At 38.4% G+C, this 25,982-nt stretch overlaps 1 protein-coding gene across 2 annotated transcripts in view; it reads left to right on the top strand.

Annotated features, from left to right (window-relative positions):
* Positions 1–25,982, top strand: part of prrg1 (proline rich Gla (G-carboxyglutamic acid) 1) — a 170,163-nt gene that overhangs the window by 25,151 nt on the left and 119,030 nt on the right. Inside the window, exon 1 of one of the 2 annotated variants that reach the window (XM_039745190.1) lies at positions 21,737–21,755. The exons of the other annotated variant lie outside the window; for it this stretch is intronic. The gene's annotated coding sequence lies outside the window, so the exon portion shown is untranslated. Of the gene's footprint in view, positions 1–21,736; positions 21,756–25,982 lie in introns of those variants that run through there. 2 annotated transcript variants of the gene reach the window in all.

Raw genomic sequence — 25,982 nt, 5'->3', positions numbered from 1 at the left:
GTGTGGGAACAGACATCTGAAGGGCATGGGCTGACCTGGGAAGGGGGTTAGGATGTCAGATCCTGCCCATGTAAGGTTATCCTTGTTTATGTGATGGTTAGAGATTTGCAGGTCAGAGCTACAAGACACAGACCTGACCCCGGCAAATCCTGCTTGCCACTGTGAGGAGCTTCACTCAATCTGTCAAAGCATTTCCTCTTTTCCTTCTCAAAATACTTGGTTCATAAAGTGCTGCATAAGCTTCAAAATAGCCATATAACTGCAGTTGCTAATGCAGCAGTTTAAAGTTATTACATAATTTATCAAGACTGCTGTGTTCTATTGAAAAGTACTGCTAATGGGTCATTACATCATTATAAATTGTTGGATTTGCACCAAGATAACTCCAATCAAATATCACTTTTTTCTCACATAAATCATTGTGTTTTGATGCACAGTTTTTAGTATGTAAAGGTTTGGATGACAATGTATTAACTATTTTAAGGTATTTTTCCAGTTTATTATTTTTATTTTATTTATTTGTTAGCAAATGACCTTATCCACATTAATTTACAGAGAAAGTTATAATATACTGTACACAAGAAAGATTAGAAGGTGCAAGCATCAAAAGCAACAAAAACAAGAGAAAAAACAAAAAAAAGAAGTAGTATTACATTTACTACACCTGCAACTAGACTAAGGAAAACATCAGTAACCTAAACGTTTTGTCAGAACGACAGCAGCTATCTCATAGAAAAGACACTGAACAGTTCCAAAATATTTAATAAAAAGGTGCGTTTTCATTAAATATTAAATATGACAATTAATGTATAGCAGGTTATTTAATTATTTCAATTATTGAGAATAAAATGCAGAAATGAAAAATGGACAGATAACATACTGTATATGTGTGAATTTACTATGACAGATCAATAGATGTAAAAGGAACTGTGTGATAGATAGATTAGATGTAAAAGGCAATACATGAGATAGATAGATAGATAGATAGATAGATAGATAGATAGATAGATAGATAGATAGATAGATAGATAGATAGATAGATAGATAGATAGATAGATAGAAAAATGCAATATATGATAGATATCTTTGATTCTTTAAAATCTCTTTTAGTTTTCATCATCATTAACCTCTTCACTACAAGAAAGCAAGGTGTAAATCAAAATCCTTTAAAATGAAAACTGTAATAATCACTTGTAAACCAGGATGACAAAAAGACAGAAATACAATCTCACTTGTATGTCTTATTTTTATCATTGAAGCAGAAACAATAAAAGACTCTTCTCTCTCCTGACTAGTTCATAGCGAGTAAACATTATCAACAGGAGACATCTACACAGTCTAACTTCTTTTTGCCTCTCTTTTTTGTTTCAAAAAGTAAAAGACTTTAACAAAAAAGAAAGAAAGAAAGAAAGATCTACCAGCTCTTTGTTATTCCCACATCCTAAAGGCCTTTTAGAACTGTCTGTTAATACAAAATAAACTCATCATATTCTATTTTTTTAGTATTTAAGTTTAGCTTTTTTAAAATCACAGCACTCATATAAAAAGTTCCATTGTGGCTCCCTAGAGCAATGCCACAGACAAACCACCTCCGGCTACCAAAGTAGCCATCCACAAGAAGGCCCTAGAAAATATGTATTAATGTTGTGGTTGTGGCCAGAGATTAAGAAACCATGTACTTACTCGGTGTGCTGATTGTGTTTTATGATTTTCCTGGATTGATCATGTCTAAATGATGTGGTAATTAATTTACCAGTAACACCTCAACATATTACCTGCACAGGTTGAATTGGTTGATTGTTTTAACGTATTTTATATATATATCTTATATACAGCCAACTGTTTGTAAAGCTATTAGTTATTTCTTTATTCTAGTATAAAACCACTATTGGCTTCCTCTTGTCATCAAATAAGTGCATGATTTTTTAACCTTTGGCCACAGCCACAACAGTAATAGATAATAATATGGAAATGTATCTTAAAACACTTAATAGGAGTACAACCCAAGCCTTCACATACTAAAAACTGTGCATCAATGAACAATAAGTTAAGTGAAATGACCTAACATTAGTTAGGAGTTATCTTGGTCCAACGACAAATAACTATAATGATGTAACTACACATTAACATTACATTTCAAAAGAAGACAGCAGAAACTCACTGATAAATGTAACTCAATAAATTATATATTAACTTTAAATTGTGTTGTAAGTGACTACAGTTTTTATATTGCTATTTTGGATCTTATGCAGCATTAGTGAATTGCTTATTTAGAGTGGAAAATGCTTTGGCAGATCAAGTTAAAGCAGCATGTAGGGTGAGGTGGAGTCAAATCTTTATTTTCTAGTTTTGACCCACCCACATCTAACCATGTACAGTAAATGAGGATAATGTTACATGGGCAGGAAATTGACATTTTGATCCTTCCCATGTCAGCCCCTGCTCCTTAAATGTCAGTTCCCACCCCATCCCATGATATAATGAGATGAGAGGACCTTCTTATTAAATCAATCTTTAGCCATGCATTTAAAGTTTACAGTTGCGGCCTTATTTAATGTTACTTTTCCATGTCTGTGTCTCCTATTCTACACCAATTTGAGGATTATTGTTTTTATTAATATTACTGGATTATTATCTAATTTTGTATCCTATAATTTTTGCCTTCCTAACACTAATGTTTATGACTAGTTGTTCCACAAGCATATTGCATTATATACAGTATATTCTGTTCACACTATTTTGTAAAGTTTTGTTAATTTCTGGACTCTGTTTAAGGCATCAATCACAACCATTGTCTGCTAAAATTTTCATAAGCTTGCAGCTCGCCTTTTTGTTTGTAGGATGGAGTCAAAATGAACAAAAGTGTTTAAACAATTGTGCAATACAAGTATTCACTTACGAGCAGAACAGTCAAGCTTTGTTTTGTATTCAGTTTCAAATTAAATATTTGAATTGTTTTTAATGTCTATTTTGTGCTTTATTGCTTTAAAGCTAATCTTTTATTAATTTATATTTATTCTAAAAGTAATTTTTTTTTTGTTTTGTTCAGAGAATGAACTGTATTGTGAAGTCTGAATAGCAATACTTAATATATCATATCAGTATCATCTCATGATTAGTGTGGATTAATCTCGTACTATGTGTGTGTATTGGGGGGATAATTTGTTGGGTGTGGGGCCTGGTGATTAATGAGTGGCAAAAGTGCACTTTGCCTCAGGTGGCATTATTCTACATGCCAGCCCTGTTTATATGATATTGTATGAATAATGCCTGCCATTGGATAACTATAGTTAAACACACCTTTTAAATGATGTTGGCTGGTAAGAAAATGAAAATTGCAGGTAAAAATCTCATTCTATAAGTAGTCTGAATGAAACAGACTATAATGCTTTATTGTAATAGGCAAGATGTATGCTATCATTATAAACGTGACATATGGTTTAAAATAGAATTAAGCTACAGCAGACCTTTACATTCTCCTAAATTACAACAGTGTCACAATAATATTTTAAGCCACCATATCACCTAAATGCAACATCACATTTCACAACTTTTCCAGTGATTTTCAGTTGTAAACCTCATTTGCATAATCTTAGCAAGTCGGTGCTAAAACACAGATTATCAAACTATATAAAATTCATTTTTTCAGCATAAAAATACTGGAAGATGAAGACGGCTTCTGAATATGGAGAATACAGAAAAATTAATTAATTAATTAATTTCTAATAGGATTGACTGCTGCAATATGTCATTCAATTACTGTTTGATCCATTCTATATGCAGATTTCAGTTAATTCAAAATGCTGCTGCTATAAGAATCATCACAAGAACTACAAAGTATGACCCCTGCTCTGAAATCTTTAAACAGACTTCAAGTTAGACTTAGAGAGTCCTCCTTCTTACATACAAAGATTTAAATCGCCAAGGCCCTGCCTTGAAACAAAGCGGGAAAGTCGATTGATTGGGAAAGCCAACAAGAGCATAATCAGACACAAGTCTTTCAACATATGGCAGTCTGGTTAGTATTGCTACTAGTCATAAGAAACCCCAGTGCATATACAATTTTTGGCTTTATCTTGCAGCAAGACATTGCAACTGATAAAGCATGTAAGAAAATTAAGGTAAACTATGAAAGATTTATGTATTTCAAAAGAAGATGGAAAATTTGAAACCATCAGGTACCGAGTTGGTCTCTGCTTCTGTCCCTTCCCTTCACATGTCATTTTACACCTTGACCTGTTTGCCTACCTAGCAATACAGCAGACAATTTATTTGGATTGTGGATATTAACAAAAACATATATTGTGACAGCTGACTCTGTCTCTTTGTGCACTCATCATCAGAGCAGAAGGAAGACCAGCACAGAGAAGATACAGTGATCCCTCGCTATATCGCACTTCGACTTTCGCGGCTTCACTCCATCGCGGATTTTAAATGTAAGCATATCTAAATATATATCATGGATTTTTCGCTGGTTCGCGGATTTCTGCGGACAATGGGTCTTTTAATTTATAGTACATGCTTACTCAGTTTGTTTGCCAAGTTGATTTCATACAAGGGAAACTATTGGCGGATGGCTGAGAAGCTACCCAATCAGAGCACGTATTACGTATTAAATAAAACTCCTCAATGATATACGATATGCTTACCGCGCGCGGTGCTTCGCACGCTTCAAAGCTCTAACAGCCCGTATTGATTTTTCATTGTTTGCTTTTCTCTGTCTGTCTCACTCTCTCTGATATTCTCTGCTCCTAACGGAGGGTGTGTGAGCAGAGGGGCTGTTTGCAGAGAGGCTGTTTGCTTAGAAGATACGGACGCACCTCTAAAAAATGCTGAAAGTCTACCTTCACATTGATCCCTTCATTGCGGCGCTTTATCGCGGTGCTTCGCATACATAAAAGCCAAACAGCCCAATTGAGTTTTGATTGTTTACTTTTTATTCTCTCTGACATTCTCTGCTACGCGCAATCCTTTGAAGAGGAAGATATGTTTGCATTCTTTTAATTGTGAGAAAAAACTGTCATCTCTGTCTTGTCATGGAGCACGGTTTAAACTTTTGACTAAAGGGTGTTATTTCATGTCTAGAGGGCTCTAATAATGTTAAAAAACGTATTTAAAAGGTCGTAAACAGGTTTTCAATGCTCTAACTGCGAAAATTTTAGATTTATAAATAAAGAATCCTACTTCGTGGAAATTCATTTATCTGTCTGGAGCGGATTAACCGCGATAAACAAGGGTTTACTGTATAACTGTGCGGAGAATATTTATAAACAGTGTGGGAGAGTTTCTAAGGGCTTAAAATATATAAAAATAACCATATAAACATACGGTTTCTACTTCGATTTTCACCTATCGCGGGTGGTTCTGGAACGCAACCCCCGCGATCGAGGAGGGATTACTGTACTCCAGAGCATATATTTATCCCTCCATGGGAAGAAAGTACAGGGGTGAGGAATAGATGTGTAACCCTATCCAAGAAAGAGCAAGGTATTATCTGCCTCCAGGCAGTATAAAGATGGAAAATGTGCACAATAGCTGTTATTTTAAAAGACAATGCACTCCAAAAGGAAGACCAGCTATTAGAGGATGGATCTGAATCTGGTACTAAATGACACAGGAGCTTTACCATGCCTTAAATGTTTACTCTTATCTTGATGGGTTTTACACATGACTAAGTACATTTGTAGCTGCATGAAATGTGTGATTTACCTTTGCTTAAGTGTTAATTCTTACAGGTCCATTGAGTGAATTTGTCATTTCTTACTATGTGCATTAGTTGTCTTGCTTTTGTCCCACAATCTTTAGTCACACTACCTCCAAATCGAATGACCACTATATATACAGTGTGTATTGAACAATGGAGATCAAAAGTGTAAACACCATTTTTGAAATTTTAGCTTTTCTTGCTGTAACAGATTAAAACTCTAAAACATACTTTTTTCACCTTAAGTACATTATAACTTACAATATTTAAGTGAAAAACATATTGTTCAATCTTGAGTAACTAGTATGTATTGTGCTTATTAAAGTTAGCTGATTAGTTTAGACTGAATACACTTATACTCTACAGACAGAAGCAAATTGTGAGTATAACAGATATGTAAATACAGTTATTGGTATTAGAATATTAAAACATTAGAACAATTGTCAAAAGAACAAGCCATTCAGCCCAACACCTCGATTCTCAGAAATAACGTTAAGTCAAGTTTTGAAATTCCCTAAAGTCCTACTCTCCACCATACTCTTTGGTAGTTAATTCCATGTGTCTAAGATTCTTCCTTCTTCCTTACCATCAATATGAAATCTGCTTTTAACTAGTTTTCAACCCTGCTCTTGTTGAAATTATGCGTTATGAAGACTGTATACTGAAAAATACTTTTATGGTTTGCGTCAAAGAAACAGCTAGAAACAGGGAGAAGTGTTGGAGTAGTACTACTAAAACTAAAGAAAAACTTGGGGTGCTCAAACACACAACCTAAAAGACACTGACAAAAGGTCCATCACTCAGGATTTCTCGTGATCTGCTCTCTCTTGTAAGCACCTCTGTCTCATAACAGACTCAGGTCCAGGTTGGCAAAAAGATGCCACCTTTAAATGCTCTCCCTTTATATGGCGGATCAGCTGGAAGGGGTGGGGCTTTCTCCAGATGTCACAACCGGGTGGGAGTGCTTTCACTGGGTGCCTTCTCTGGGCTGTGGAGAACAGACAGGGCACCATTAGTGACAGCACCCCTCACATCGCGGAGTGGTATTGCTTAACCTCAGTTAAGCTTGTTTGGGGACCCCCAGACATGCATTCATGACAGGTTATAATAATAACAATTTTCCACTGAAAATTGAAAGATAGTAAGTTTTGTCAAACAAAAATAATCTAAACAAGCATTTAGATGATTTAATAAGCAAGTAGGACATAAATATATTGAACAAATACAATTAATATATAGCAAGATGCTCAGAGCTAGAAAAATAGAGGGAACATCACAAAATGAAAAACACCTTCATTGCTTCCCAAAGAGATTTTAACTTTTTTTTTTTTGCTACATTTGACCTCTGTAGCAATTTCATAGGTACAAGGACATTAATTGTTGAGACTTTGAGGGAAAGTTAGTCATAATGATGATTCTGACAAAATAAACTGTTACTGCAGAGAAACAATTTTCGCTTTTCCATTTTGCAATAGAAGAAGAAGCATAGGAAATTCTTTATGATATAAAAAATATGCTCCATTCATTCATTCATTCATTCATTCATTCATTCATTCATCTGTCAATCCATCCATTCGACCAAATATTGCAGGTTTCTAAAAGCAACCATAAAGTGCTAACCAGCCATGCTCATTGGGGCCAGATAAAATATATTGTTTATTGCAAATGGATTAACTAACATAACTATAGTCTCTTTGTAACAATTTGCAGAATGGCCTTTAATTTTTCAAAGGTACTGTATATAAGGTGCATTTATTCTAGAAGTTTATATTGATCCATACCAATAATTAATATATGGAGAAAGAACCAGGCTAAGGAAGACAAAACCGAAAAAGGTGAGGACAAGAGTAACTTTCACACCTTGCTATCATGGGGGCCATTGGATGTGGGGGATAGAGTCTACCCTAGCAGCAATGGTTAAAAGGTAAGAAACAGTCCTAGAGATGGCAAAAGTGCACTGCATTCTTATACAGTCTCATACACACCCATACTAAATTCACAAAAGGCTAATTTAAAGTTAATGATTTGCCTGACCTGCACTTCTCTGAAGATGTAGGAAAGAATGCAGGGAAAAAATTGTCTAAGAAAGATGGTGGGAGTTTACCCAATTCCCATTCAATTATGGGCCAGTTTAATGCTGGCAAGCACAGATTTTTTTTTTTAGTACAGGGATAGAATTTGGCAGCTTCAGACTACACTTTGCTTGATCCTTTCCTGTTTAAACCTCACGCCTTTACGCTGCAGGATAGCCATAGGGTGGGATAAATTGATTTCCTTTTAAAAAGTATTTGCCATTGCAAGATTATTATGTAAACAGATTGATGGCTGAAGTTGTAAGAAGTACCTAAATATAGTCCATTATATAATTTTCTATAAAAGGCAATGCATATCACCACTGGCTGAAGGTTTGGAATCGAGAAGGCAGTAACCTCTTAGTTTCCAAAAATGTGTAATTTTTGGTGTGGTTTACTTTAAAGAAAAAGGTCACTGTGGAAGAACTGTAGTATTCTCCTTGATACCAAGTCTGCACTGTAACCAAATAGTTTACACATTTCAAAGTTTAAAACAGTTTCAGCTACTATAAATTAAATATATTGCTTCATGTTAAAGATGTTTAAAATTACCCTTCACTTTATGTACTATAATATGACAGCACTCAACAAGATTGGGTGGACCATTAAATTCTATGCATGGGACTTTGCGTGGGCATGTTCAGTTTAAATAAATCATAAAGCAGAAGAATGTCCACTTGTAAAGAGTACATTCAGCTTCATGCAGTCTGTTATTTAGAGGGTCTAATTATCCTTGAGGTCTCAACCAAAATGTTAGAATTTTCCTGGCAGTCTTTCACTATAATTTCTTGCTATACCATCATCTCAAATTTCAAGACTTGGATTTCTCCATAAAAGATTACACTTTGAGGAATACATATATACATATAGTGTATAAATATATTTGAAGACTCCTTTCGCATGATAGTTTTACCAAAGAAAAACAAAAGTTTTTAGCAGTTAATGGTTATTCAAAAAAGAATCAATTTTAGAAAATGTTTAATCAATCAATGAGAATGTGAAAGGAAATGCTAATATGCATATTAAGAATAGATTTTATGAGTGTACACTACAGTTAGGCTTCTGTATTTTCAGAATTCCTATTAGACAGCAATGTGCAACATTAACAGAAAGAATGATATGAAGGGGGCAAAGCAGCTGAAAGTCAACAACAGACATTTTTTTGTTCCAGTGAGGTAAATAAGATTTAACTCAATGTATAAAATTACAGGACTGTCCACTTTTAAGGATAACTTTGACGAAATCATAGTATATAATACATATAGCATTCAAACTCTTTTCTTTTAGTAGGCTACTGACTGCCTCTTCTGATTGCTAAGATGTTATTTCTCATGCCTGTACCATGCTGTGGTGAATTTGTTAAATTGACAATGGACATTCATGACATTATATGATGTGATTAATTAGGTTTATTATAAAGGATTTAATATTTGTGGCAGTTTGGGGATGCTACAGAATTTTAGGCCATCTGAACTATGAAGTAACTATGAAGTAACAAGCTCCAAAAATAAGTTAATTTTCCCATACATTCTCAAGTGGATTACCACAGATACACCCACAGCCACAAACACACACATATACCAACCTGCATGAAATATCATGCTTAAGAATAGTCCCTGGCTGGGGAACAAAATAAACATTTAAACTCAGGCCGAGGGCATATTTCTGCCGTCACTGACTACTACAAAGCACAAGAAATAAAAAGTTGAAAATATAAAGGCCAACAAAAAGTGCTCATCTAACCAAGAGACAAAGTCATTATGTAGATTTTTCTTCCTGCACGTACTGGATTCTTTTACTTTTCAGTATGCAAATGAGTTCTCTCTCTTTCTGTCTTCCCTTAAACTACTGGGTTCAGGCAATTCCTCTAAAAAAGAAACAGATATTCCAGACCCTATGAAAAGAGCAAAGGTGGATCCAAGGCATTTAGCATCTTCAGTCCCCATCTTAGTAGCTGCTTCTGTGTTCCCAGCTTGTTTTGCTATGTGAGTATCAAGTCTTAGCTGAATGTGACAACAACTTTTGCAGGGTGGGAATCCTGACATGCCGACATCCTCTTTGATGGATGAAGTGGAAGAGATGCTTGCTGAGTGTTGCATATTACTTCTGAGTGGCAGTTAATTAAAACATAACAATCACTGCTAAACACTTTGTTTTTGGTTGCCACTAAAGGAACAGGCAGGTCCCTTTCCTTTAGAAGGTTTTTTTGCCATTATTTTTGCCTGCACAGGAGCAAGGGCATTTGAGGGCACCTAAAAAAGAACTTGTATTTTCAGGCTGTGCAGTACAAGCAGTGGTAGAAACTGGCAGGACAACTTTGTAGTGACTAATAGTAAAATGTATGAATGACTCCTTAGTAAGAAATAATAATGCATTAAGAAAAGAAGATTAATAGATAAAGCCAACGTGTGTGGCATTCAGTCTCTTAAGGTTACATGGCTGTGTGGTTGTGTTCTTCCTGCTTCCTAACACTCTTCAACTCATACTTTCACTTTAAGCTGATTACTTTTCAGCTTGTCAAGCTTGTCAGGACTAAGGTGAAAAATACCTAGCCCATCTTGATCCAATGACATTTCAACAGACTATATCAGAACATATTCACGAGGTGTGTATGCAGGAAGATAATCAATAGTTTAAGGACTTTGTTTTTATGCATGTGGAAATTCCAGAAAATTACCAGTTTAACATTTAAGGTTTTGACTTTTTTTTAATATAATTCTGTTCTTTAAAGTTTTGACCTTTCTCTAAATCCTACTTGCCTGCAAAAGATGTCTGTCTGCTCTTACAACTACAGAAAAATGTCTGTACTAACACGTCCTCTTTCTGTGGTTTGACAAGCTACTTTTTCAGAGATCAAACGTTTAAGTAAAAGAAATTAACTTGTGTTTTTAACCATTTAGTTCTAAATACCATGCATTATTATCTATAATTCTTCTGAATACTTTATAGCACAAGAATGAAATCACATTGAATGCTGGCACCTCAGTATGAATTTCTCTCTGTCTTCTTCGGCTCACGTTTGACTCCATTTAGATATCCTTCAAACCTCAACAAGTTATCTCTTGCCGTCAATGTTACAGAACATTGGATTTTATTCATGATTTCTCAGACTTCCTTGTCTTACTTATGTTGCAGTCAGACTGTATTTTAATCCTTGGAGACTTTAATGTCCATAACTGCTGCCTTAACAAACTGCTGCTCAGGAATTTTTTATGTCTCATTGAGTCCTACAATTTGGACCTTGTGCTTTCTTGCATTTTTTTTAATTGGTTATGTGGAAATGTATAACTCCTGTCTCTCCAATCATAGTCTTAATTATATCTGATCCCAGATTGTGTTTTTGTGATAATTGTACTGTGTCAGTATATCACTAACTGTCTTTTAATTCTGCTACTGCTAGTCTTTTCTGTAATGCCTATATGTCTACTCAGCATACTAGCATAACTGAAAGCTGTACACATGTTGATACTGAAGATTTTGTAAATCAGTTCAACCAAAATTGCTTTAATATTCTAAATTCTGTAGCTCCTCTTAAAATTAAAAGGTGCATGGTAAGAGCACAGCCTTGGATAGATATGTAGCACCTTTCTAGTTGGGTATAATAGTAAACTCAGAAGTAAGCCTTAGTGACACAATTTTTTTTGTTTCTTTTTTTTTGCTTTAGGGAAAGCAGGAACAGAGATGTGATTGGTGCTATTTACGACCAATCAAGTTATAGCGTGCTCTTAGTACTCAAATGATTTTTGTTTTTCTTGGGGTTTTGAGGGAAAGAGTGTGTGGAGACAGAGCTAGGTGGAGGAAAGTGTTGAACAAGTGTGTAAGAAAGGAAAAAAAAAAAGAAGAGAAAGCTGGTACTAAGGTTGTGGAGAGCGCGAGAGTGGAAAAAAAAAAGAGACGTAAAGTTTGTTTTAAACGTGAGTGTTAAACGTGAGAGGCATTGAGCGGGTTTGGCTCATGGGAATGCGGAAAAAAGAGAGAGCTCGGTTTAAAAAAAAAGGGACAGACAAATGAAGAGTCGGATGCCTACTTTAGATAAATTTGTTATATAAAATGGGAATGCAAATAAATCCCGCATCAAGATGAAGCTGATGGCGTCATCCCAGACGAAGCTGTGAGATCCCCGTCTTTAACCACGGAGGAAAGTGAGAAGTGCGGCGAAAGTTCTGGAAGGACACTGTGAGTACATGTGAAGTTCCATCCATCCATCCATTTTCCAACCCGCTGAATCCGAACACAGGGTCATGGGGGTCTGCTGGAGCCAATCTGCTGGAGCCCAGCCAACACAGGGCACAAGGCAGGAACCAATCCTGGGCAGGGTGCCAACCCACCGCAGGACACACACAAACACACCCACTCCAACTAAGTGCACCAGCGATTTTTTTTATAGATATATACATACAGTGAACCTTCATTTATCGCGGTTAATCCGTTCCAGACTCTACTGTGATAAATGAATTTTCGCAAAGTAGGATTCTTTATTTATAAATCGAATATTTTCACAGAGTATAGAAAACCTGTTTACGACCTTCATAATACGTTTTTTAACATTATTAGAGCCCTCTAGACATGAAATAACACCCTTTAGTCACCATTACACTCGTATTTCCCAATATATTAGACAAAATAAGAGAAAATAAGACATATTAGACGTTACAAATATCATATTATTACTAGGCTCACCCGTCTTTTAAGGCGACCGACTTTTATCCTCAATTTGTATGCGCTCCATGTATACATCAGGCATGTAAGTGTAGGGAATGAGAACATCAAAGCGCCCATTCATAACATCTCCCGAAAACCTAAGTTTTTATCCCTCGAGTGCCTGTCCAAAGTCGTACAATGTCAGCCCGAATCTGTACCGCTAAAGACGAAGTTTCATGCACTAAATAAGCTATAGATGAGAATAAGCAAGCACCATCTCCCCTGATATTTACTACGCGGTGAGGCATTTGTACTCCATCAACATTAATTATTTCCAGAGACATAATTCTGTCTATTTTTCCAGCGCATCGCGCACAAAAGCAAGGGAAAGGTGGGAGCACCAGAACTCTGCTCACATCGCGTCGCTTCGTACCGCAAGCCGCAAGTAGTAAGTCTGTGATAAGCGGAATACCACTACGCTTTGCACTCACAAGACGAAAGGACAATCCTGACCGCTTTTATATAGTAGACTAGCAAAATACCCGCGCTTCGCAGCGGCGAAGTACTGCCTTAAAATTTTTATTAAGAAGAAAATTAAACCTTTTTAAACTGAGTGAAAATATACCAATAATTATTTGTTAAGGATCTCTTTGTATACCACATTGTTAGTTCGGCCCTCCGGTTGTAATGTGTCAAAGCTGTGTGCTGAGCTTACTCTTGAGCATGCAACGTACAGTTGGCCATGGGAACAGTAATCTTGTTTCAAATCTCACAGCTTGGATTGCTGCTGTCATAATCGGTTTGAGTTTCAATTACGACAGTATTTGCAGGACTTGTGTTGAAGTGACATTCTCGGCATCTGTCAAGTGTTGTAAGCATACAACCGGTTTCATCGATAACTTCACATCCAGCTTTTGAGAGTTTAGATATACATAAACATTAAAATGTCCACTACTGAAATCATCACCTGTGAATCTAAGATGTTTAAGAGGCATTGGTGGTTGTCAAAAGGTGTAAAATATTTGGCCATTTCGGTACACTTGAAATTGACAACCAAACAATTCAGCGGCAGCAAATCAACTCACATAAAGAAGCATAGGTAAAGGGTTTAAGCATTTCACTCTTCTAGTGCTCCTGTATAGTATACTTATCTCCTGTACCATCATCAGTCCACACCTTGAACCTGTCCCAGTCATTCAATACATAAGTCACAATGTTCCTCCAGATATCAAGAGTGAGCCTGATATGGCCGTGCAATATGTAACAAAGAGATTGGAAAAGGCAGGTGCCATCTCTGGGCATGGAAACCACTCAGTAAGTAACAGTTCTTTGATCCATGGTGATCACCTCGATAGACATGTTAATGGGGGTACAGTTGGAATGATAAAGGAAATGGGTACCTGAACAATGTAAAGTAAGTCTAAAATACCTAAATAATAACTATAATCGTAATAAATGAACAATAAAACAGCGGAGAAGCCATAGATTAAATAAAAAGGCTGTAGTTATCAGCATGGAGACGTGAATCCCGTGGAGAAGCAAGGAAGGGAATGTAGAGACTGGAGCGACGGACGGCCTTATACAGGCAGGCAGCCAACAACGTGGGAGGCGTTGGGATGGTGGACCCAACGCCGCCTAACACGGTGACCAAGCTGCAAGCTAAAGACGTATATGTGTACGTAAGTAGGATTCAGTTAGCATTGGGAATCCGCGTACCAAATTTCTTGAAGATGGGCCCATAAGTAACAAAGACCGTTGAAAAGTTCAATATGGCGGCCGACAGTGGCATCATACCACTGAAATAAGTACCGAATTTCAGCCTTCTACCTACACGGGAAGTTGGAGAATTAGTGACGTTGGAAAGTTCAATATGGCAGCCAACAGTGGCGTCATACCACCAAAATAAGTATGTACATTGGCTTTGGTTAGCGCAGGGAAGCCACCTGCCAAATTTCGTGAAGATGGGGTCAGCCTTCTACCTACACGGTAAGTTGGAAAATTAGTGACGTTGGAAAATTCAAAATGGCGGCCGACAGTGGCGTCATACCATTGAAACAAGTACATGCTTTGGTTTCGGTTAGCGCAGGTAAGCCGCCTACCAAATTTCGTGAAGATGGGGCCATAAATAAGAAAGTTCAACATGGCGGACATTGTCGACCGTTATCGACCGTTATGACTGTTACGAGTAGAATTTTGAAATGAAACCTGCTTAACTTTTGTAAATAAGCTGTAAGGAATGAGCCTGCCAAATTTCAGCCTTCTACCTACACAGGAAGTTGGAGAATTAGTGATGAGTGAGTGAGTGAGTGAGTGAGTGAGTGAGTGAGTGAGTGAGTGAGTGAGTGAGTGAGTGAGTGAGTGAGTGAGTGAGTGAGGGCTTTGCCTTTTATTAGTATAGATTATTGTACTGTACATTTAATTACACACACACACACAGTTCTTACACACAACCACTAACCTATGAAGGCACGACCTCAGAGGAGAGTCTTCAGGTGGTGCAGTATCTTCAGCAGGTGCGTCATTAACTTCTTCCGCTGAAGGAGTACTAGGAGTAGGCAGTGGGTGTCTGTGTGCACGGCTGAAGAACATCTTGATAGGCAGTTGCTGGTGCTGTCTTTTCATATGTGTGAGGAGGCTTTTGTAGGGTATTGCCACCTTCTCCTGGATAGTAAGCATCTTCCTCCGGCGCTTAGTTTTATTGTCAGAAGGCTTAGAAAAAGCAGCATGTTTAGGAGCCATCATGGGGCTTAGATAAAAGTTCTCAGAAAGCGCATGCATAGTGACGTAAGCGTGTATGAGAAAAAAATCGCGATAGAGTGAAGCCGCGAAAGTCAAAGCGTGATATAGCGAGGGATCACTGTATATATTTTCTTATATAATACGCTACCGTGGCTGTTCGTTTGTCTGTCCAGGATTTTAAATCACCTGTAGCTTGCAAACCATTTCACCTATTGACTTGAAATTTGGTACACATGTACTACCTGATGTTTACTATCAGCTTTCGCAGTGATGATTTTTATTACTCTTTTTATTTTTATTTTATTTTATTGTAGAATCAACTCTCGGCAGCAGGGCGGCCGTGCGGCGCATGCGTATGGACGCCGTTCTCATTCCCTACCACCTTTGCGGTCACTTCCCCTACCTCTTCATATCTTTAATCATTCTTGAGGCAGATTGAAGACTTAAGTGCCAGCTTAAGTGAAAAATTAAAGAAAACGTACTAAGTAATTGCAACACAAAAACTACCTTAATAAGTTTTAACGTGAAACGATGCCGACGAAAGAAGAGAAGCAGCGAGCCACTAGGGTGGAGAAAAGAAGAGCTACGCAGGAAGCAGCAAGCGCTTCAACCTTTTAGCAAACGAATGCTAAACAGAGACAGAGAAAGACTATGAAAACTATGAATGTTCAAGTCAAGTGTATTCACTGCACGTTATCATGCATTACTCTATTACTGGTACATATATATTTATTGTTGATTTCTATGTGTGAACCTTACCTGTGCTGTAACTCGGACAAATTGAGTTAAGTTGAACTGCAATAATATCCCATAAGCAGTGTGTTTAAATAAATGTGTTTTATTATGTTTTTTTTTCTTTGTTTGTTGTTTTCTATTGTCGCATGCCAGCCGGGACGGCCGAGGGGACTGGAGGAGGGTTGGTGCCTCCTCCTGACCACGAGAGGCCGACCACCCTGGTTTTGTTGGTAGCCTCGGGTAGGGGGCTTGGAAGCCCAACCTTGTAGGGGCCCGTGGCCACCGCCAGGTGGCGCCCCAGTGCCTGAAGAACCCTGGAGCCCAGCACTTCCGCCACACCAGGAAGTGCTGGGGGGAAGAAGAATGGGGACACCCGGAGGGCTTCCGGGTGTGCAGCCGGCACTTCCGCCACATGGGGGTGTGTCCAAGGAGGAGTGCCGGGAAGCAGCTGGAGCCCATCCGGGGTGGTATAAAAGGGGCCGCCTCCCTGCATTCGGCGGCGGAAGTTGGGTGGAAGAAGGACGGAGCTGGAGAGAGGACTGGAGGCGGCCAAAAAGGAAGGCTTTGAAAGACTGTGAAAGGCCCGGACTTTGGGGGATCGGTGCTGGAGGCAATGGGTTTGTGCACTAAAGAAATTGTAAATATTGTAAATAATAAACGTGTGTTGGGTGAACTACGATGTCCGTCTGTCTGTGTCTGGGTCCCGTTCCACACTATCCATGATTATCTGAAGTGCTTACATGGTGATTGCATTTAAATAATTAATAAAAGGAGTGAGTGTTTACAAATCATTACTTTGAAATAGTGTAACAATTAGGGATAAATAATAATTGTCTCATTGGATCCATTGGTTATTAAAATTTATTGGGAGGTGTTTAATGTGGATCCCACCAGTGAAATTTCATCCTATGTCATAGGTAACGTGCCAGTTCAATGGTGGGAGGGCTACAGATAATACCATTCATTCTCTTAGGAAAACATGTAGAAGAGCAGAGAGAAAATGGAAGAAGGACAAACTGTAGATATCTCATAATATTTTGAGGGACTGTCCAGGTAAATTTTAGGAAGCTGTAAAAACAGCAAGAGAGACACATTATTCTCATATTATCTCAAAGAACTGCCATAGGCCCCAGATATTGTTTAGAATACAGTATGTGTACTTAGTCCATCTTTGAATGTTTGAAGCACTGGATCACCCTTAACATCCAACAATTAGCCCAGCTGAATCAATCATGCACTCGGCTGCTTCTAGCAAGTTTCGGCCAGTGACTCTCTTATACACGTCTAACCTTGTCTCCCAAATGAAACGTTTTCCTCTCCTTGTGATAGTATGCCTGCCTTTTTCTTTAAGGAGTTTTTTTAAACAATTGGTCCTAGTGTTTTGGCACTCATAAACAGTTCTTTTATTACTGCCTCAGTCTCAACATGGTGTAAACGTGCAGTGGTTCAGCCTTTACTCAAGAAGGCAAACCTGGACTCATTTCTTCAAAGTAATTTTCACTCAACTTCTAATCTGCCTTTCTTAGCCAAAATTTTGGAGAAAGTTGTTTTCTCTCAGTTAAATCAAGTTCTGGATAAGGCTGCTTCTATAGATGATTTTCAGTCTGGTTTCAGATCATTCTATAGCACCAAATCAGCTCTTATGATTTACTGTCTGCAGTTGATTCAGGAAAATGAGGAACTCTGATTCTTTTTGATCTTAGTGCAGCTTTTGATACAGATGAATATGATATCCTCATTGATCGGCTTGAACAAGAAGTGAGAATTAGCCCTTGGGTGGTTTTCAGCTTATCTGAAGAGAGGAACATTTGCTATTAAGTATAACAACTCCTTGTCCACTGTAGCTTCTGTTACAGATGGGGTTCCACAAGGATCCACTCTGGGACCTGTTCTCTTTTCTTTGTACACATTGTCACTTTGTAGGGTCCTAAGAAACTATAACATTAATCATCACTGCTATGCTGATGAACCCAAGTCTATCTTCCTTTAAAATCTGGCGACAAGGCATAATTAACTTCTTCATTTCAATTTCTTGATCATATTAAATGCTGGATGGCATTAACTTTTCTCCAGCTAAAAAAATTCAACACAGATGTTATTATTTTCAGTCCTTCCAAATCTACCAATATTATTGCAAATAATCTGGGATCATTGACTACATATACTTTATTAGGTCACATGTATGAAATCTAGGTGTGATTTTTGAAATTTAACAAAAATATAAATACTGTTGTAAAGAGCTAATTTTTTAAACTTAAGCCTATTACTAAAGTCAAGCCTTTTTCTCATATAATGACCTGTAAATGCTTATTCAAGCTTTTGTCTCTACACTCGTGGATTAATGGAATTTTGTTTATGCCAGTGTCTCTCAATTGCCTTTGTCTCCTTTCCAGTTGGTTCTGAATGTGGTTGCAAGGGTGTTGACTGGCACTAAAAAAAGAGAGCTTATCTCACCTATTTTGGCTTCCTCGCACTGGCTTCAAGTACAGTATAGGGTGACTTTTCAACTTTTATTTACAGTATTTGTGTATAAAGCACTGCTTGGGTCTATGCCTTCATATATTACTGAGCTTCTCACCCCATATCTATCATCTAGGGCTCTCAGGTCCTCGGATCAGTGATTATTATGCATTCAGCGGACACGTCAGAAGCCAATGGGTGATTGTGCTTTCACAGCAGGCTTTGGAACACTCTGCCTTATGAAATTAGAGCTGCTCCCTAAATCTATAGTTTTAAATCTAAATTGAAAACATATTTTTATTCACTGGCTTTTGGTTCAGAGTAAGGACTTAATCTTAAAATGTGTTTAGACTAATAATGCTGTGTATAGCTTTTTATTTATGTACTTATTTGTTTGTATTTATATTATTTTATTAGTTTTTAGCTTCTGTGAACTGTATATTAATAGATATTTGGACTTTTTATTGTAAAGTACGTTGGTCAACTTATAATTGTGTTAAATGTGCTATATAAAGAAAGCTGATTTGACTTGATTTGAATTGTTTCCTATATGTGAATTGCTTTTGTCTTCAGCAGACAACTATAAAATAATAAATGAGACAATGTCACACATATAATCATTCACATTGTTTCACTAAGTGTGATAAAGAAAAAACAAATCTGAAAATTGACAGTGCTCCAGTTATTTCATTTAGCTAAAAGCAACCACTGTATAAGCTTATTCGAAATGGCATCACAAAGTACATAGCAAGAATTTGATGTGGGGAAGAGAGAGCATGTGAAGTGGCACATAGTGGATAGAGTTATAGAGCTGTGAATTTATCTGTTGGACAGCTGCTCACTCACAAAATTTTTCACACATGCGCCAAACTGGCAAAAAATTTGAATGCAAGAAAAAATGGTGGGCTTTCTTTGTGAAGGGACCAATGTAACATGATAATTGAATGTAAAGGAGGCACCTTTTAAGAGAAATAATTATGATTAAAGTACAGCTTAATTGAAAAAGCAGTCATAATCATGAATCATATACACACAAAATCGCAATCACATACTTGATTTGATGATAGATGTGTACACTGCTGTTTATTCTTGCATTTGCATATATTGTCATTTCTGTCATGTCTTGTGAAAATACTGCAAGCAATTGCTCCATTCACAATGTGTCATCTTGTGTGTTCTCTTTCCCAACATAAAATTGATGCTGGTTGTGCACTTCCTTATACTGATAGCTCTGTTGCTATATCAGACACTTGGCACACTTTGTGCTGATTAAGTATGCATGACATTGTTGTGGATTAGGAGTCCCAATAAGTTTCAAAAGCACTTTTAAAAAATGGCAACTAGAGTGGCATCCATCCATCAAATCCTGGCTAGTAATAAGGGCAAACACAGAGTCTTTATAAATACAAGAAAAAGGGTTATTATTACAGAAACATTCTAACTCTCACTGAGAGCAAAAAAGGCATAAATGAGTTGTCAGCAAATCCCTGGCAGGCATGCTCCAAAAAAACTATCCAAAAGCGAAGTCAAAACCATTTCAAGAAGTCATAAAATCCATAATCACAATAAGCACAGCAAAACACAAGTAATCTCACCACTTCCAGGCACATTGGGAATGAACTGCCATGAACTGTGGAGGACACTTCCTAGCAGTGATCGTTAGGCAGCTCTGCCTCTTGGGGGACCACCCACAAAACACATATAACATAACACAGACAACTTACATATATAAACAAAATCAGAAACAACGAATAATGCACATAATTAAAAAAGTAACTTTAGCATAATCATAACATAAATCAAAGAATCAAAAATGAATAATAGAAACATAAAACATGAATATGAACCCCAGGTATCACTACCTGATCAATATTCCAGCCAGATTTGTACTTTGCATGCATATAAAAAAAATAAAAAATAAAATAACTCACAGTATTTTAATTAGAGAGGTATATTAGCTGAACATAATAAGAATATTATGAAAATAATTTGTTGTTTTGCATATGTTTCCTGAATTCCTGCATAAATTGATTCTACACTGTATCTTCACTGCTGGATTAAACATGTTATGCTCCTTGTATATAGAGCAGATTGGTTAGTGACAGGGTCAACCCCCTGAGTATCTAACACTGGTCCTTTGCATCACAGACTCTGTGGTGGTTAGTTAGTCATATTGAGAAGATAGAGTGGAACATAGCAAACTGAAGAATACTGGACTGTCGCATAATTTTATTTCAGGGAGGCACAGTGATGCAGTGATTAGCACTGCTGCCTCATAGCTCAAGTCACATTTTTGGCCACAATAATCAGTCCACCTAAGTTGGCAGATGCTTCCCTAACCCACGATGACACTTAAAAGACCACTGCACCATTATAATCCACACAAACTAGTTCAGCTTCTCCGTTTCTCACTGAGTTCACTGAAATTTTTAAACTATTCTGCGTTTTTGGCCATGGTGAAGTGAATTCAGTGTGCTTTGTTTATCACTAATGAAAATTATTAAAAAATATTGAACTTTTCATTTAATTAATAAATACAGTGAACAATAAATTGCACAAAAGTTTTACAAAATGGTAAAAATCAGGAAAACAGGAAGCTAAATACTACAGATGACAGAAAAGGTCATATGCAATGTTTCATGTTTGCAATATGAAAGAAATGGCTTTCAAATTGGACTTTAGTTTAAGAGTCACCCGTATTAATTCTGAAAAAAACAAAGAATGACTGTTGAAAGTTCAAGAATATGGCACATGTTGCATATAGTTGAAGTATACCATAGGAGGTCCAAAATGTGTAGTATACATTGTCACACACATGCGCATAGGAGGTAGTGAAAGGGCTCAAAAGATGGCAATCCCATGCCAAACCAAGAGGTTGCAATTTGCACTAACCCTTTTTATCTTTCTCCTGTGGACCACCAGAGGGAGATCCCACCTGCGTCTAGCAACATCACTTCAAGCTCCAGGCCCACTGACATCACTTCTGGTTCTGGCCCCAATGACATTATGTCTGTTCTGTGCCTGATGACATCACTTCCAGTTCCTTGCCCGATGAAGTCACTTCCTCCACCAGACTATAAAAACACCATCCTGCTAACAATGAATAGTTCTGTTTTGGACTGAAGTCTGTAAAGACATATTGATGATTTTTCCACTTTTTCCATCTGAATCTCCAAGTGGCTATCTGAAAACATTTTTCTGTATTCTTCTCTTTTATCTCCATTGGTGTAGTTGGCAGGATTTTGCTCAAGATGAGCCAGGAGCAGGACGAAAGACCCAGCCTGACAGCCATGGCAACAGAGCTTAAGTCCATAAGGGTCTAGGTGGGAAAGCACCATACCCGGATTGCTGAGTATGACCCATATGTTGCTGTTTAAAAAGACAAGGCACAAGCTCTATCCCAGGTAATGTTATCTTTACAAGGGGGTGATGATATCAAATCTTCTTGATTTTTGAACATATAGCACTAGGCACCATTGGGAGTGTGTAGAATGGGCTAACATAATAGCGTTGTTCTTGAAAGGGAAGGCACAGAGGGATTATTATGATCTCTTGGAGGAGAATGTTGCCAACTACAACCTCCTAAAGGCAGAGATCCTTAACAGATATGGTGACTCCCCGGACTAGCAGGAAAGGATGTGATATAATTGGAGGTTTGACCCAGAGTGGACAACCAACTCCCAGGCATTTGCCTTATGGGACAGGGCAGGCTGCTGGTTAAGGCCAGATATAAACGACACCCGACAGGGAGTCAAAGAGGTCTCCTGTGATTTCCTATTAAATGCCCTTCCCAAGTATCTTGCCCAGCCAGTTCAGAGGCAACCTTTCAAAAATATGGAGGCTCTCATCTAGATCATAGAGAGACATAGGGAGGCTTCACAATCCGACGGGGCAGAACAGTCCAATCGTCAAATCCAGATGGGGCATGTCACCACTCAAGAGCCCAGCGGATGCAACATGGATTAAACACTGAAGCCTAAAGACAAGCGTCACTGTCCTTTGTATCAGAAAAGACATGGGATGCAGGGGGGCAAGGGGACAGAGATACTGTGCACTTTCTTTCTCTTGTACAGGAATAGCACTTGTTAATAGATTCCGGAAGCAATATTTCCATTGTTGCTCGCCAATTTGTGTTGCAACGACAGTGGTTAAAAGGTAAGAGCAGTGTGACCTGCATTCACAGAGAATCCCACTGGTGCAGCTCTGCCTCATTTTTCATGTTAGTCATGTAGGGTCACTGAAGAAACTGACAGCAGCACTCCTGCAAAATCCCCCCTTTTCTGGTGATACTGGAGCAAGACTGGCCTAACACTAAAAGCGAAAAAACACCGCACACTCCTAAAAAACTTTTGAGCCTGGTAATGGATGGTAAAAGTATGTCCCAGGCTCTATCTGTTAAGGATCTCTGCCTTTAGGAGGTCGTAGTTGGCAACATTCTCGTCCAAGAGATCATAATGTGCCTTCCCTTTCAAGGCCCATGCCTTGTATACAGCCAGCTGAGAGAAGAAACGTGGCTACCCAGTGTAATGTGACGATTCCTGAGACATCATGAGATGAAGCGTCAACATTAGGCACTGTGGTGGTGCAGGATGAAACCACACCCATTTTTAGTATAAACAAATGCCTCCTTTAAACAGGGGCAGGGGAAAGACGATTCCCTTCAATTTGCCAAAAATGCAGTTGTTCTGGTTAATGGCCAACACACTCAACATCCTATGCCACAGGGCCCTAACTTTGTCTCAAATAATGGCCTTCTGTATCAGGTAGGAGAGCACAAGGAGAAGGTTTAGGGGCCTCATGTATAAACGGTGTGTACGCAAAGAAATGTTGTGTAAGAACTTTTCCATGTTCAAATCGCGATGCATAAAACCTACACTTGGCGTAAAGCCACGCACTTTTCCACGGTACCTCATACCCTGTCGTACGCAAGTTCTCCGCTTGGTTTTGCAGACTGGCAGCACCCAGTGTCAAAGCAGTGCTACTGTTCCTGTGTGGTTACCCTTTATTTCTTAGAACCACATTTCTGACGCGGCTTTATGAATACACTTAAACTAACCACATATTGTTTATTAGTGTAATGCATCTGATTGTAGATTACCTATAACAATATAATGGCCCAGGGAATAGCCATAGTATTCCAAATACCATAACTGCTTTAGCGTTGTTACTCTCACTGCACCTTCTTCTTCTTCTTCTTTTTCTTTTTTCAGCTGCTCCCGTTAGGGGTTGCCACAGCAGATCAACTTTTTCCATATTACTCTCTCTGCACCACTCGGAGTATTCATATCACTATATCTGAGTGGGGAATCACAGCAGCAGCTTTATCAGTATACAGCATCAAGCACACACTACCAAAGCCACGGCAAAACATTTCAAAGTCTTTCCTGTACGGACTTCGCGGTTCAGAAACAGTTTCATCCCAAAAACTATAAACGCACTCAATCAATTGCTCCTTGTAGAACTGTTTGTACTCATAAGTACAATCACCTCACTGTAAACTTGCACTACAGTTATAATATTGCACAACCTGCGCCACTTTATAAAGCACGTATTTACATATGATGACAATATCATTTTTAAGATGAAATTTGGCAGAATATGTTGATTATATTATACAGATAAAATTTTAACTTCATTCAAATAATCTGTATTGTTACTAATTAAACATGTGAGGACACAGTGCCGCAGCGCTAGCAAGTTCACATATTGTTCCTGCCTTGCGCGCTGTATATTTGCTGAGGCTGGCGCGACACTGGAAGGATAGATGGATAGATTAATTAAACACTGTGGCAGGCGACTGGTGTCCATGTCCAGCCGGGACGCCCTGCACACTGTATTCAGGGGGAGCAGCCCTGGACAGTGCAATACCTCCCCCTGGATGCTAGACGGCCGCCCTCCTGGTCTGGAGTAGTGCTTCGGTTTCCCACAGGGCTCCCTGGGAATTGGAGTTGGGGGCAGCCCTGTTGGGTCCCGCAGGTACCACCAGGGGGTGCTGTGTTTGGGACTCCTGAGCCCATGTGGGCAACAGATTCATCACGCCTGGAAGTGCCGCCGGAACTCGGTGATCAAACACCTGGAGCACTTCCAGGTGACCTATAAAAGAACCCAGCGACCACCACTCATCAGCCAGAGTCAGGTGGTGGAGGACAAGTTTGTTAGGGAGGAGTGGTGGTGCCAAGGAAGAGAAAAGTGCTTGTGCTGTAATGGTGCTTGGGACTGTGTTGTGGCTGGGGGGATTATGGGGAAGACGTGCCCTCCAGCTGAAGAGAAATAAAAGTCTTTTTATTTTACACGTGCCTCCTATGTCCAATCTGTGTCGGATCAGGCGCTATATAGCACTTATCGTACAACACGTACTATGAAGATATTTCAATGTTCCTTAAAAGTTTCGAAGAATCATCGTTGTAAGCTTACAGATGGCTTAACATCTATTACAGAGCTGATTATGTGGCGATTGGGTATTTGGGGAAAGAAAAGTAACGACAGGAATTGGAGGTTAGTACGTTTGAAAGAGACAGTACTGCTACAATAAATTATTTCATCGAAGTTCGCGAATGGCGCAGCAACATCTTGTGTGAGACATGAACAATCACTGCGCCATCGTGTTTCATGTTTAATAACATGCTTTCATTCTAATCATCATGAAAATGATATCACGTATACATCTCAGTATTCTAATTATTCAGAGAGCTGTAATATCACGAATGTAATGGATTCTGTGTCCTGTCGGAAAAGAGAAAGAACGGAAGCACACAGTGATTCACACACACAGCGCACATTGAAGATCAAATACAAAACAAAGCATTTAACGTGCTACTTTAGTTACGATGGGATTTGACAAACTAGTAAATTAAATGATTTTAAGATGAAGTTTATGATGTTCTACTTTAATGACAAAATAAACTACGTGATTTAAGTGGAAATTTCGAGATTAAAGTTGACATTTCGTGCTTTTTTCCACTGTGTGCCTATTTTTTTTGTCTGTACCCTAATAAGCTCAGACGGTGAGCTACAACTCGCCTTTTCACGGCGACTTTGATATGTGACTTCTTTTTTATTTTGGCACTGTGTGACTTTGTGAACTTGAGCTTTCGAGTTTTTCCGACACGCTATATCACTCGATCAACTTCCTTTTGTTGTTTATTCCACAGTTTAGATCAACAAATAGTATGTTTTTCCTTTGCCTCCACTTGGTATTCGATTAAATTCTTATATTTTCCCCCGTGCTTTTCCCATTGTCTTTTCACAGAACGCTGAGCTTAAGGGCTATTTATATTGATTTGCATATTCAAACAGGCGTAATTATTGGAGGAGTTTGGGCGGGACAGTACGCACGTGCACGAGCATTACTTTTCACGCTGACCGGATTTATGGAGCGGAAGAACGCGGAAGTTGGAGTACACACAGATTCCTGCATCTGGATTTTTCTGTGCGTAAGCACATTTCAGCTTTTGTGCTTACATCATGTTCTACGCAAGGAATTATGCATGAGGCCCAAGATGTTTTTATTTGTCCCACAGTCCTTCCAGTGGCAGGTCTACAAACTAGCAGAATTGGGTGCCAATTTGGGTACTGAAAAAACCATTGAGCGTATTAAGCTCCAATTTTATTGGCAGGGGGTTATTGAGGAG

Source organism: Polypterus senegalus, chromosome 2 (assembly GCF_016835505.1).
Source record: "Polypterus senegalus isolate Bchr_013 chromosome 2, ASM1683550v1, whole genome shotgun sequence".
NCBI classification, from domain to species: Eukaryota; Metazoa; Chordata; class Cladistia; order Polypteriformes; family Polypteridae; genus Polypterus; species Polypterus senegalus.
The sequence above is the reverse complement of the archived record's forward strand: the minus strand, read 5'-3'. Positions and strand labels throughout refer to the sequence as shown.